Genomic DNA, 10,631 nt, shown 5'->3' with positions numbered 1-10,631 from the left:
GTGGGCAAAGGAAGGGACAAATGGGGGACATCTGTAATAGTGTCAACAATAAAATAGTTTTTTAATGGAATAAATTCCATTCAAATTAAAATATATTTATAAAGATGAAAGATCTTATTGATATGGTAAAGGAGACAGAATTTCCTTAACTCAATTAAAATTAAAAAAAAAAAAAAAAAAAAAGCCCTGGCTGGTGTCCCTCCGTGGACTGAGCGCCAGCCTGTAAACCAAAAAGTCACCGGTTCAATTCCCAGTTAGGGCACATGCCTGGGTTGTGGGCCCCGGTCCCCAGTAGGGCGCACTTGAGATGCAACCACACACTGATGTTTCCCTCTCTTTCTTCTTCCCCTCTGTCTAAAATAAATAAATAAAAATAAATAAAATATTTTTTAAAAAAAGAAAGCGTATTAGAATCTCCAGAAAAAAAGAAAAATAAAGCCATGGTCCAAAGAGGAAGCAAATTTAAAATATGGCCTCTAATAGCAATCAATGGCAAATAAAATAAGAACATCCATTTAATCCTGACATTCATATTTTTGTTATTAAAATCTTATAATTTTGAGGTTAGATTTTTAAAAATTGGAATAGTTTTGTGGGCATCTTTGTAAACTTCAGCCATTATTAATTGTGCTAGTTTCAGATTCATACCTTGCCCCTCCTCTGCTTTGCCCTGTCTTGCAGGGAATTAGCTCATTCAGATGATATTTCTTTTCTTTTCTTTCCTTTTCTTTTCTTTTCTTTTCAAGATTTTATTTATTTACTTTCAGAGAGAGGGGAAAGAAGGGAGAAAGAGAGGGAGGGAAACATCAATGTGTGAGAGATACATTGACTGGTTGCCTCTCACATGCCCCTAACTGGGGATATGGCCTGCAAAGCAGGCATGTGCCCTAACTGGAAATCAAACCAGCAAACTTTCAGTTCAGAGGCGAGAGCTCAATCCACTGAGCCACACCAGCCAGGGCTCTTTTCTGAAAAAATATTTTTATTGATTCTAGACAGAGAGGAAGGGGGAGAGAGAGAGAGAGAAACGTGGACATGAGAGAGCAATATCAGTTGGTCACCCTCCATAGGCTCCCTGACCACCAACCAAACCCACAGCCTCTGGCGTAAGAGACAACGTTCCAACCAACTGAGCCACACCAACAAGCGCCATGCAGGGTATATTTCTAAAGTTTTCTAACCTGGTTACTTTGGGTTAATGGGAAGGATATTGGGGACTCTCTGCTTCAGAAAGTATCTCCAACACGGGCTGTGTCTTTTTTGGTGCTCCAGCTCTCACCAGTCCCTTCTTTCCTATCTCAGCTCCCCAGGGTACTTCTTCCCTCTGTTTTCAATTCCCATTCAATGGTCCCAGCTCATGGTCTTTGTTAACACCACCTCCTCCTCTGATTCTCCAGCCCAGAGATGGTAGGAGTTTCCTGCTCTTGCTAATTTCTAAGGTGCTTCTCCATCCACTATTTCACTTCCAACCTGTTTGTAACTAACTCCCTGTTACTACTGGCATGAGCTCTGTTTCTTTGACTAGACCCTGACAGATTAATCTAAACAGTGTATAAACCATGAAAATTAATTCCACTCCATCACCCATCAAAGGACAAGAAAGAAGAGCACTGAGACTGAAAAGTTCCAGGAGCAGTGAGTTAGATGAGAGTTTTTCTACATGGTTCTTCAATGGAATCCCAGAAGAAGGGCTAGCTCCCCTCATATGCATCATTCTCCCTCTGTATTCCATCATAAGTTCCACATTCATCTGTTTAATGTCTGTTCATGCTATATCCTGAGGGAGACACAAAAATGAACTAAACATGACACTTGCCTAGGATCCAGGATCTCAGAGTCTGGTATAAGAAATAAAACATGTACAAGTGATGAGAAATAGGCAACATTTGTTCTGTGAGGATTCAAGAGAAGAGAGTATCAGTTCTAGCTGTGGGTTCAGGAAGCATCTCAAGAAAGAGATGCCATTTGTACAAAACCTTGAACTATTTTGATATTGAGAGATCATGGATGAACAAGAGTGGACTTAGGAAACGCAGGTGGTTTATATTGAATGGTAAGTATTTTAGTTTCACTAGTGCATTATGTGAATAGAAATAGTGACAATACAGATGGAAAGGCAGTAAGTAAATCTTGGAAACCCTTTGAATACCAAACTTCAGAATATAGACTTCAGACATTGGACCATGTGTTGGCAAACTACGGACCACAAGCCAAATCTGGCTTGCAGCCTATTTTTGTTAGGCCTGTGTCACAGAGCAACATTTACAATCTATGTAATGATGGAAAACACTAATTTTTTTAACGCCAAATTAAGTAAAATGTTATCTCCCACCAAAAAAGGATTCTATTCTTCTCATGAGTTGGTTTCTTTTTTTAATTCCCTTGCCTACAAAGTTTAATGAGCATCTTTATGACTAATGAATTCTTTATGTAGTAGACAGCTTACCTCTGTTTCACTTAGTTCTTTTTCTGGGGTTTTGTCTTTTTATTTGTTTGTTTGTTTGTTTAGAACATATTCTTTTGTCTTCTCATTTTGCCTGTTTGTTTCTATGTGTTAGGTAGTTCAGCTGCATCTCCTGGTCTTGAAAAAAATGGCCTTATTTAGAAGTTTCCTATGGGGCTCATTGGTGGCCCTCTTGTCAGCAGAGCCAGGTGCTCCAGTGGTGTTCCCTGGATGGACTAGTGTGGCCTCCTGTTGTGGCTGGCCCCTCGCTCGGTTGGCCATGAGACCTGGCCGCAACTGTTGCAGACACACTGCTGTGTGCTGGTGCCAACTGAGGCTGCTTACCAGGTGTGACAGACACTTTGGAGGGGTGCCAGCTGGTGGGTCCTCAGGGAACTGTCAGGGCAGGGTGAACAGTGTTAGCAAGGTTAATGGAGAATGTCAGAAATGGCATCGGCCAGCGTCAGATGACCTAGTTGGAAGGAGAGTGAAGAAAGTGGGGAAAAATGGCACCCACCAACACTTCTGACTCAGGAGAAAGTATTAACAGATCCCTGTCCTCCCGACACACACCCTAAAATTAGTCAAAGTTATCACCTTCACATATGACCCCGGTGCTTTTCAAACTGCTTCCTCTGTTCCAAGACTCAGAAAAAACTCAATCTTGGTTTTCAACAGCGCTTTGGCTCTCCTAGATGGAAGCCTGGCTGGTTTTCAAAGCCCATACTGTGGGGCTCCTCTTCCTGGTGCAGGTCCCCCAGGGTGGGGCTTGGGCCCCTCAGCTCTTTGGGGCAGGGAGAACTCTGAGGTTGATATCCCTCCCACCTGTGGGTCACCACAGGGGAAGTGGGCAGTAGGGAGTGTCCTGACTAGACTTAATCTTTGTCCCTCCTACCTGTCTCAATGTTGCTTTTTCTTTATATCTGTACTTGCAGAAATTTGTTCTGCTAGTCCTCAGGTGGTTCTCAGAGATAGTTGCTCTATATGTAGTTGTAGTTTTAGTGTCAATGAGAAGTGAGATCAAGATCTTCCTGCTCTGCCACCTGAACTTGAAGTCAGGAGCCTTGCTCTTGAATGCCAATTTAGCTTGTCCGTGGAACTTTGTTCTTTTTAGTTGGCACACACCCCAGGCAACAAATGTGTCTCCTGATTGCTGAGTCACTGGTCCACTCATGAGTTTTTTATCTTTTAAGTACTCAGTAGTTATTCTATTTTGAATTTTGTCAATAAAAAGTTTGTGGAAATTTGTTTTCTCTGTTCTTATTTAAACACCTGCATAATGTCCTTAGTTTCCCCTCTTGGTCCTCAAAAATTAAAATATCTATTATCTGATCCTTTAAAGAAAAATTTCACTAGCCTCTTCATTAGGCAGTAAAGTAGCCAGGCTCAGTGATATTCTTTGGGACATCTGGTTGCATTTGCATAATTATTCCAAGAAAAATAGAAATCAGTGGCAGAGAGATTAGTGAGGACCCCAATATAGTAATCCAGGAGAGAGACAATAGGACTGTATTAATCAGAACATATTTGGTTGTAAGTGATCCAAACCTAACACAACCAGATAAGCAAAAGTGAACATGGAACATACCGTTAGTTGCCTATCTAATATCCATTCCTCTATCTGCCATAATAAGAGAAGTCCAATTTTGTATGGGGCAGCAATGTGTGTAGTAGCTAAAAATTCTTACCTTTCTAGAGTGCAAGTGGGGGTAAGGGTGCAGGGGGTGGCCATATGACTCAGTTCTGGCCAATGAGAGAATTAAAGAAAGTTTCAGAGTTAGGCTTCCAGAAGTATATGGCTGGTATGCTTACTCCTTCAGCCCTTTGTCATTTGTCCTTTCCTTCTCTTCATAATCATAAAGCAGACTCTGCTTGTGAGGTATAGCCACTATCCTGCCTCATATTAAGTATGGTGGAATAGGAAGACAGAGGAGCCTGGTATTTTATGACATTCTGTAACCTAAAACAGTTTCTCTTACTCTGGAGTACCTATCTCCAAGCATGTTTTTATGTTAGGAAAATACATTTCTATATGGTTAAGCCATTGTAATTACTTGCAACTGAACACATCCCTAACTAATAAAGAGAACATATTAGAATGATCCTAAAGAACTCACAGACTATACATACTGAACTAGAGTTTCACAAAGTATTCTTGGAAGAAGGTGGAGTACTATAGATCTTCCATCTTTATTTTATTGCTTAATAAAGACTAATTTAATATATCATGATATCCTTTTGCCATGCAATGTTACATAACCAATATAATAATAGCAATTAAAAAGTATACAGCAGCATGAAAAATGCTTCTAATATAACCTTAGTTAAATTAGCAATGCTCCATATGGAAATTCAAATAAAACAAAAAAGTATGAATAAAAAATGAAAGTTTACCGTAGGGTAACTATTGTTAAAAGTTTTGAGCCCTGGCCACATGGCTTAGTTGTTTGGAGCATCAGTCCATGGACCGAACAGTTGCTGGTTCGAGTCCCAATCAGGGAACATGCCTAGGTTGCAAGTTAAGTCCCCAGTTGGGTTGGGGCACATACAGGAGGTAATCAATTGATACTTCTTTCTCACTCTTTCCATTCCTCTCTCTCTAAAGTCAATCAATTAATAAAAAAAATTTTAAAGTTTTGAATGCTTACAAATGTTTTTTTATGCACAGAAACTTGTATATCCTGATACTTTTATTTATCATTGTACATTGAGCATCTTACATGTCATTAAATAGTCCTCATTTAATGGTGGTTTGATAATCTGCTGTTCAGATAATGTATAATTATTTACTCAACCATCTCCTTATCTATAAAGCTATGATAAGTTTTGGATGCAAGTAACTGAAACCCACTCAAGTAAGCTAAAGGGGAAAATATAATTTGTTAGAAGGATCCTGGAATGTTCCATAGACCGAAGACCAAGGAGTACCGAAAGTTATTAGAATGTGCGATGATATGCTTCCAGTAATACTTCTATCTCCCTCTCTTGTCTCTGCTTCTCCCCACATTTCTGCTTCATACTCCTTTCTCTGCCCATTGGCATTCTCTGCCCTTCTGTCCACATGGAGGATGCTAGTGTGACACACTTCCTGAATTTTTACACTCTTTCCATTCAAGATACCAGCCCAAACTAAGCTGAAATTCCTAAGTAAGAAAGGCAATATAATTGACCTAGTTTAGTCAGGTGTCTACTGTGGTCCGATCAACAATGGCCAATGGATCAAGGTCCCACTTGAGGCCAGACTAAGGAAAGTGATGACACAAATAAGTCCTTCTGTTGTTAGAGGAGGGTGAGTCATTGTAAGCTGAGAAGAAGCTTACCCCCCAAAATGGCTACTGTTGCCTCCTAATGTCAATTTCCTTTCTTAGAATGGACAAGTATGTGAAATCATCATGTCACATGATATGGGCATTTTAAGGCCAATTTGCTTTTCAGAAAGAACATCAACCTACATTTTCACTTGCGATGACTGGGAGTTCCTGCTTGGCAGCACCCTGATAACTATAAAGAAATGGAGGCTCTGACATTTTCTTAATTTGAAAGGGAAAAAGTGGTATCCCAATGCTGTTTTAATTTTTTTATCACTAGTGGGCTAGCATTCTCTTAGGTGTTTATGGACTAACACTTCTTCTGGACAGGATAGAGCAGCTGCCTCAGGAGCCTATCCTTGGTGAGAGAGTGAAGGTTCTCCCCTACAAGGCTGAAGAGTAAGGCTTTCTCATGGACAGATGAATGGATAGAACTTCTGGAGCTGTTATGCAAATATCTGCATTTTTTCCAGGCTGCCCATGCCTTCTGGGCAGCCACTACTCGCTCCTGCCTGGTTCCCTTCCTTCTTGCCAGCAGTTCTACGTATCCTCCTGTCCTCCCCAAGAGCTGTGTTTAAATAGAAGTTCCAGGCTGCCCAGGTCTCCCAGCTCTGTCTTCTGGAAATTAAGTATTTATAGAGCAAGTTAAGAATTCCCTATTAGCAGGAGTCAACACTGTAGCAATCCATACTCTAGCTCAGAAGCTGGGTAAATGTGGTACGAGATCCAGCTATCTGGAGAATTTAGCTGTATTGTCTTGCAGATGGAGCATGCAACTATGAAGACTGAAGTTTCATTCCCCTGACTTGTGTCTCTCCATAATGTTTCACTCATTTCACCTACAACTTTCAGTGCACAATTCTGTCATTGTATTTGGTATATTATGTTATTACCGTCTCTGCTAGTGCTTTTTTTCCTAAACAAAGAATCAACTCCTTGAGGACAGAAAAATGTCTGTCTTGTTCATCTCTGTGTCTTCAGTTCTGTGAAACTCCTCTACTAGACTAGCTTTGCCAACATTTCATCAGAGCTCCCTGGCTGAAGAGAATGAAAACTAGAGACTATAGGTAGAGTAGAGGCCCAAGAAGGACCATCTGTTTCATGAAAAGCTAAAGAACAAAAAGATTTTATACTGAGGACCGAATTTATGAGACTGATGGTGAAGGGAAACTAACATTTTCTAAGTATCTACTAAATACTAGGCATTTGTATTATTCAGTACTCTCATGCACTTGGTTTCTTGCCTATAGTTGTCAGGCTATCTGTGCTGTAAGAAAGATGGTAACCAGTATCTCCAGGCTTACATTATCTTAGGTAAGAACCTACAAGTGAAAAGAGAGAGGGCTTCTCTCCCACAGTTTATAGATTAAGCCAAGAAATAATTCTGATTAGCTCTACTTCGGTCACATGTCCCCTGTGGGTCAACTACCAAACTAGGCAAATGGACTACTATGACAGGCTATGGATGAGTTATGCATCATGTGACAAGAGAAATAAGTTTTGTTACCCAAAGAAGGGAAATAGAAAAGCCTGCTAGACAGCCAAGAGCCTTAGTTACCAGCATAAAAAATATTGGAACAATTGTCTGTCTTGGGAGGCTCTCCTCTAACACTTTAACCACTATACTATCAGGACTGCCTTCTTGTGTCCTGAGGGGATGGAGTCAAAAATCTTATAGGACACCTTTTCAGCTTTCTAGCTGAGAGAGAACATGCTTCTTTATTTTTTAATTTTTATTAATTATATTTTATTGATTATGCTATTAGAGTTGTCCTGATTTTTCCCTTTCTGTCCCCCTCCACCTAGACCCCCTACTCCCTCAGGCAATCCTCCCACCATTGTTCATCTCCATGGGTCATGAGAATAAGTTCTTTGGTTACTCCATTTCCTATACTGTACTTTACATCCCCATGGCTATTCTATAATACCTATTTGTACTTCTTAATCCCTCACCTCTTCACCCATTCTCCCCCTCCCTCCTCCCGTCTGGCACCCTTCCAGTAACTAACTTCTTTTCTCATGTTGCTTTTAAGAGGTTCTCTTTATCTTTAACCTTTGACCTTTTAATTATGATGTGTTTTGAAGTGGGCCTCTTTGCATCCCTCATAATTGGGACTCTCTGTGCTTCCTGGACTTGCATGTGTATTTCCTTCACCAAATTAGGGAAGTTTTCTTTCACTATTTTTTTAGATAAATTTCTAATTTCTTGCTCTTTCTCTTCTTCTGGCACCCCTGTGATGTGAATGTTAGACCTCTTAAAGGTGGCCCAGAGGCAATTTATACTATCCTCATTTTTTTGGATTCTTTTTTTCTTCTTGTTGTTCTGTGTGGTTGTTTTGTGCTTCCTTATACAACATGTTTTTTTAGCCAAGCATTGAATATTGGGTCTGAAACAATCCAGAGAACTGGATAGTCAGCACATCTGGGTGAAACTCCTCCCACTACTAGGTCCTCAGATAAGAAGTTTCAGGTCCAGGCAGCATCCATATCAGTCCCCAAGCAACTGGGTTGTTTTGAGAGCAAAACACAGTCACACCTTATTTTTTTTGTCTTACTTAATTTCCAGTCCACCTTCATTAAATGGTGACTTGACCTTCAAACTCACTACTTCTCCAGCCATTTTCTTCATTCACTTTTTAAAGGAGACTTGCTATTGAAATTCATTCATCAATTTCTTCAAAAAATAATTTATTAAACACCTGCTATCTACGAGAACTATGTTGGGCATGTTAAAAACTTAAGAATAGAAGACCTGCAGGGGGTTGGGCCCTGGCCAGGTGGCTCAGTTGGTTGAAGCATCCTCCTGTACACCAAGAGGTTGTGGGTTCAATCCCCAATCAGGGCACATACCCAGGTTGCAGGTTCAGTCCCTGGTTGGGGCTATTGCAGGAGGGTTGGAGCTAAACAAATTGAGGTTTCTCTCTCACACTGATTTTTCTTTCTCTTTCCTTTCCTCTCTCTCTAAAATCAATAAACATATCCTTGGGTGAGAATATTTAAAAGAAGAAGAAGACCTGCAGTGTCTTCATCTGACCTGATGAATTTTCTATTGAGTACTTTCAGACTCTTCCTGAATCCCAGGTCTGCAGAACACTGAACAAAGCAGGTGTGACTTACCAGGTGTGGTTTCCAAGTGTCCCCTTTCAGATTCAGTCACAAAAAATACAGAACACTTCATTCAATCAAATAAACAAATAAGTCTATCTAAACAATTAGGGACTTGGAAAAATATGACTGTTATTTTTCTGGAAGTGGAACGTAACAAACTTCACACATGTACACATATGAGCTCAACTTGCACATCGGCCCAAAGTTGGGTGGTATTACAGCAGTAACTATTACACAGTTGGTGATTTTCTTTATAATTTACCAACAGCAGTAGCAAGTTAGGCCCAATAGCAAGGTCAACTATTCAAGGGTATCTCTAAAAACTATGGTTTTTTAGTAAAGCCAAAGCCAATAGTCCCCTGGACTTCCTCATCTCTACTCTGTTCTGTTGTCAGGGAAAGTGATAAACCCAATTTCCCCAGGCTAGAGTAAGCCATTCCTCAGTTACAATACATTCTGAGTAATATCACTGATAACAGCAGTCAGGTGCTTTTGAATGGGGCATATGGCATTCTCTAGTATCTCTCTAGAACTCAGTGTGAACTCTCAAACCTGCCCTTGCTGCGTGTGGGACAGGAGTACAAATAGCACTAGTTGACCAGCCATGCCTTCTTGGGCGAAACCTTTAGGCTGTCACAACCTTATAAGGACACAGTCTTCACCAAGATTTGCCATGATTTCCTGCTTCAAGAGTGCCTGAATGGAACCCGGTGCTCAACCTCCATCCCAGCCAGCCACCCTGACCCAACTTTCTGCCACCTGCTCAGTGCCCTCAGACCACCCCAAGGTCTTTTGCTACCGCTCCAGCACACCGCAAAGCCACCTGTCCTCAGCTGCACATCATGACGACCATGTCCACCTTACAGGTGTACCAGAATTACCACCAGGATTCAGAAGCCACCATCAACCACCAGATCAACCTGGAACTCTACAGTTCCTACATCTGCCTGTCCAAAATATTGGCCATGATGATGTGGCTTTGAAGAACTTGCCAAATATTTTCTTCACCAATCTCATGAGGAGAGGGAACATCCTGAGAAACTGATGAAGCTGCAGAACCAATGAACGGGCCACATCTTCCTTCAAGATATCTAGGAACCAGACTGTGATGACTGGGAGAATGGGCTGAATGCAATAGAGTGTGCATTACACTTAGAAAAAAGTGTGAATCAGTCACTAACTGGACTTACACAAACTATCCACTGAAAAAAATGACCCTCATTTGTGTGACTTCATTGAGACTCACTACCTGGAAGAGCAGGTGAATTCCATCAAAAAATCGGGTGACCACGTAGCCAATTTGCGCAGATTGGGGGCCCCTGAATCTGGCATGGCACAGTATCTCTTTGGCGAGCACACTCTGGGAGACAGTTAGGAGAGCTAAGCCTTAGGCTGCCTTCCTACAGCCACGAGAATGACTTCCCTGGTCACCAAAGCAGTATGTGCATGTGAGAATTACCTTTACCTTTTCTATAACTTGTACCAAATCATACACTTATGTCTTCAAGCCCTAATTACAATGAAACATTAAAGGGACTTATTTAAGAAAAAGAAAAAGATTAAAACTATAAAAATTAAAATGGCAACAAATTCACAACTATCAACAACTGAATTTTTAAAAAAACAACTAAGTAAACAACCAGAATAGGAACAGAATCATAAGTATGGAGTTCATTTGGAGGGTTATCAACTGAGAGGGGGAAGAGGGAGAATGGGGGAAAGGGGCAAGGATTAAAAAGCATAATTTGTAGGTACAAAATAGACATTGGAAT

The 10,631-nt window shown here is 40.7% G+C and overlaps 1 pseudogene; it reads left to right on the top strand.

The window, feature by feature from the left end:
• The first annotated feature begins 9,701 nt into the window (after window positions 1–9,701).
• On the top strand, window positions 9,702–10,234 carry LOC129069122 (ferritin heavy chain-like; annotated as a pseudogene).
• The last annotated feature ends 397 nt before the right edge of the window (window positions 10,235–10,631 follow it).

This window comes from Pteronotus mesoamericanus, unplaced genomic scaffold (assembly GCF_021234165.1).
Source record: "Pteronotus mesoamericanus isolate MK-2021 breed Mesoamerican mustached bat unplaced genomic scaffold, CSHL_Meso_final contig_221, whole genome shotgun sequence".
Taxonomy (NCBI): domain Eukaryota; kingdom Metazoa; phylum Chordata; class Mammalia; order Chiroptera; family Mormoopidae; genus Pteronotus; species Pteronotus mesoamericanus.
The sequence above is the reverse complement of the archived record's forward strand: the minus strand, read 5'-3'. Positions and strand labels throughout refer to the sequence as shown.